Source organism: Ailuropoda melanoleuca, chromosome 14 (assembly GCF_002007445.2).
Source record: "Ailuropoda melanoleuca isolate Jingjing chromosome 14, ASM200744v2, whole genome shotgun sequence".
NCBI lineage: Eukaryota > Metazoa > Chordata > Mammalia > Carnivora > Ursidae > Ailuropoda > Ailuropoda melanoleuca.
The window spans coordinates 90,374,258-90,379,098 of NC_048231.1; positions in this window are offsets into that span (position 1 = coordinate 90,374,258).

A 4,841-nucleotide genomic window follows, 5' to 3' on the forward strand; every position below is an offset into this window, starting at 1 on the left:
CAACCCCCAGTGGAGGGGCTGTTAATGCAAAGGCCAGTCGGTTAATGAACTGGGAATGGTAACTGGCTCCCAGACCCGTTTGAGCCAGGGAAATAGAAATAACAATTATATTGCTATTGAATGATTCAGTGATAGAAAAATAAATGCTTCAAAAGCTATAGCAGGCTAAACATTTAGAGAAAGGATATAATTGTCACTATTCTGCTAGATCAAGGCTACAGATGTAAAATTAGCTTCTCTTGAATTCAAGCTATGCCAATCTTTCTTTATGAATTTTAGACTTGTCCCCAGCTGAATCCTCTCATTTCAGGGCTTCCTATGACCTAATTACCCCACAGCCTAGTTTCTCCAGAAGGGTGGCCTCAGTAACTACACCAGGCTGGGAGATTGGCCCAAGGGACCTTTGGAAGAGGAGACAAAGGTAGCATTGTCCATCAGAGGCTTTGATATCTCACGCTGAACTAAAAAATAAGATAAGGTTGCACAGATAAACACCATAACAGGATTTCTGACCAGGTTGGTAAAGGTGGAAGGGGAGGGTGCCAAGGACCTGATGAGAAGTGCTGTGAGAAGGTGGGGATGCAAAGAAAGCCCCATGAGGAAACCTAAGTGGGACAGGGTGGAGACCTCCAATACCTCGCTGACTCCTTAAGGGGCCTCGTTTTCCCCAATGCCCAAGGTGGGTCTTACATTAATTCCACAAGGCTTTCTACAACTCCATGAACCCTGTTCAAAAGCTTACTGAAACATGTCTCACGCTCAACTGTATGTTCTGTCTCCCCTCCCTTGGTTTTGGGACTCTTTGCTTGTGAGTCACGTGTATTTTGTCAATATTCTATAAACGTTTACTAAGAATCAGTCATAAGGTGGGCACTGTGTTGGATGCTGGAGATACCAAGATAAATGAGATATGGTGTCTGACAGCAAGAGTCCACAGACTGGTGGAGGAGACTGGTGAGCAAGCAGAAATGTGCTGTAAACCCCAAGAGAGAGAAATGCAGTCGGACTTACATGGGATGCTGTACATTCTTGGATATTCAGTAATAAGAAAGAGAGCTAGTAACAAGAAAGATGATTTATCATGAAGGCCAATGGTGTGGTAGACTATACCAGCACTCAAGAAAACCTCGGCCTTGAAAATTTCAGCTCATAATCACTAAATCAAGAGACAGATGAAAAGCAGAGGGTGATGAACTTCTGGGTTCAGGTAGAAAAGAGTAAAGAACAAGGAAGATATTTTGGCAAAGATTTACTACCACGTCCTTGCCAGGAAAATCAGCACAGCATGATGTGTTTTCAGCATCCACCAAGGTATACGCATTCTAGGTCAGGACAGTTTTGAGTATGTGAGAGACAAAAATGATCCAAAAGTTATCAGGTTTAGATGATAGGAAGTGGAAAGAGACAATTCACTTTAACATGACACCAAACTGGAAAAGGACAGATTTCACGGTCTTAGGGAACGAGTCTTTAGATTCCACAAAACAGAGATACACAGGCTGACGGGATTTATGAACTTGTATGTTTATTTAGGAAACTCTTTTCATGATAAAGGAATGAATGTCCAGTGTTGACCAAAAAAACCGAGAAAGACAAAAGGAAACCTGATAGAATAAAGCTCACAAGGCTCTGGGGAGTCGAGACCCAAATAAGATTGCTGAGTGAGAAGCAGGGCCACAAAGAAGGGCCAAAGAAATTCAGAGCCTTGAGGCCCAAAGGCAAAGGAGAAGAAAGAGTTATCAGCTCTACTGAGGGAAACTGAAAACACTTGGTTGTATAGTGGAGACACTCAAGTGAGGAAAACATGCCGCTTTATCAGATGGGGTTGGGGAAGGCTCCCCATGGAGGTCGAGGACACTCAGCTGAGATGTTCACCCCACCCATGTGCATTTATAAAGGGAAATGGGATGGGCGGAGGTAAGGGGGTCTCATAGTTTCCTTTCTGTTTTTGTAAACAGATATAAAAAGCACTGGGGTGGGGAGGGAAGTAGATTTGTAGCTTTGGTTGCAGATACAACACACCAGCCAGCTGGGAGATGGAAATAAACTGAAGCCCTTTGTCTGATGACTGTTTAAATAGTCTGGAAGTATGCAGGAAGGTGCTCTGTGCCTATAATTATGGTCATGATTTATAACCTTCTCTGGGTTTAATTTCAGATGTGCATGACCACATCTAAAAACCATAACAAGGGCCCAGAACTGCAATCAACTCATTAACTCATCTGATTAACATTTATTTTGTTCCTCTATACTCCAAGCACTGCTCCGAGCGTTAGGGGTAGAACAATGAGCCAGACAGAGGAGGCCTTGGTCTCCTAGTGTGTTACATGCTCATAACAGGAGATAGACAGATTTTTTTATGAGAAAATTTCAAACTGTGGTATTGATAAGTGCCGCAAAACCCAACAACGACAATACCAAAAGCAAGCAGAAATGGGAGTGAGTGATTGGCAGGGTTGGGTGGGCAGGTGGAGGGCTCTGGGACGGCCTCACTATTGGAAGACATTTGATCTGAGGACTGAGGAATAAAGAGGCAGCCAAGTGAGGATCAGGCGACAGAGTGTCCCAGGCAGAAGGGACAGAAAGTGCAAAGTCCCTGGGTCGGAAAGCTGTGGCTTGTGGCAGAAGAGAAACCCAGAAGGATTGGGGTGTGGTCCAATGTTGGAGAAGGTAGGAGAAAATGCTGGGAGATTGCAGGGGCTTTCTGAACATGGTGAGGGGTTTGAATCTTATTTGAATTACAGATGGAAAGTGCTGGAGTGTTTTCAGCAAGGAACTACTATAATCTTCCTCTGTGATCTGTGCCATTAAATGAATCTCATGGACCAGTGGCACCAGTATCACCTGGAAGTTTGTTAGAAATGCAGATCTCAGGGCACCTGGGTGGCTCAGTCCATTAAGTGCCTGCCTTCGGCTCAGGTCATGATCCCGGGGTCCTGGGATCAAGCCCCACATTGGGCTCCCTGCCTAACAGGGAGCCGGCTTCTCCCTCTGCCTGCTGCTCCCCCTGCTTATGCTCTCTCCCTCTCTCTCTCTGTCTCTGTCTCTCTCTCTCATGCACAGGCATGCACTCAAAAATAAATAAAATCTTAAAAAAAAAAAAAAAGAAATGCAGATCTCAGATTCTACCCCAGACCATGGAATCAGAATCTGTATCTAACAAGATCACCAGGCTCTGCACATGTACATAAAACTTTGAGATGCACTGCTATAATCATATTCATGCTTTAAAAAGACTCTAAGGCACACTTAGTAAGATGGTTATAATTAAAAAAAAAAAGGAAAGGAAGTGTTGGTAAGGTTGTGCAGAAGTGGGAGCGCTCGTACTTTGCTGATGGGAACGTGAAATGGTGCGGTTGCTATGGGAACTAGTTTGGCTGTAACTCAATAACATACTCAATAACTCAAACATAAGTTATCAGGGGACCCAGCAATTCCACTCCTGAGTATACATATCCAAAAGAATGGCAAACAGGTGTTCAAAGAAAATGTTCATAACAGCACTAGTCACAATAGCTGAAAGTTGGAGACAACTCAGATGTCCATTCACGGTGCAGGGTAAACCAAATGTGATATATTCCTACAATGGGATATTATTCAGCCACAAAAGAAATGAAGAGCTGATATGTGCTGCAGTACAGATGACCCTTGAAAACATGTACGCTAAGTGAAACAAGCCAGGCACAATAGGTCACTTACTATATGATTACGTTTATATGAAGTATTCAAACTACGCAAATCTATAGGGACAGAAAGCAGACTGGTGGTTCCCAGGGGCAGGGGGGGAGGGAGGATGGAGAGGGGCTTCTTACTGGGTATAGGATTCCTGCTAGGGGTGATGAAAATGTCCAGAAACTAGATGGTGGTGATGGTTGTACAACACTGTAAATGTACTAATATCACTGATGGTAAGTTTTATGTTATGTGTATTGTACAGTCATTTTTGTTTTATTTTATTTTTTTTAAAGATTTTATTTATTTATTTGACAGAGAGACAGCCAGCGAGAGAGGGAACACAAGCAGGGGGAGTGGGAGAGGAAGAAGCAGGCTCCCAGCAGAGGAGCCTGATGTGGGGCTCGATTCCAGAATGCCGGGATCACGCCCTGAGCCAAAGGCAGATGCTTAATGACTGAGCTACCCAGGCGCCCCTGTACTGTCATTTTTAAAAAAGGATTGGAAAGAACAAAAGTGGGGGGCACCTGAGTGACTCAGTTGGTTAAGCAGCTGCCTTTGGCTTGGGTCGTGATCCCAGGGTCCTGGGATTGAGCCCCACATTGGGGTCCTTGCTCAGTGGGGAGCCTGCTTCTCCCTCTGCCTGCTGCTCCCCCTGCTTGTGCTTGCTCCCTCTCTCTCTCTCTCTCCCCCCCCCGTCTTTGTCTCTCTTGTGCGTACGCATGCACGCAAAAATAAATAAAAATCTTAAAAAAAAAAAAAAAAAAGAAATGCAGATCTCAGATCCTACCCCAGACCATGGAATCAGAATCTGTATCTAACAAGATCACCAGGCTCTGCACATGTACATAAAACTACGCACACCATCAAGAGAAGTTTTACAAATCCATTCATTGATTTGTCCCCACCCTTGTCTCATCTCCTGGTCACCTATTACTACGCCATGTCCTGAGAGGCAGTAAAGCATGGGAGCTCTGTCTGGAATGGTCTTGAATCATGCCACCACCATTTATTGTGCATGATACTTGGCAAGTCACTTAACCTTTCGTGCCTCTGTTTTCTTATCTGTAAAATGGGCATAATAATTCAGAGTTGTGCAAACTAACTGAGTCAATACATGGAAAAGATTTGGAGCAATGCTTGGAACCCGAGTCACTCAATCCCATTAC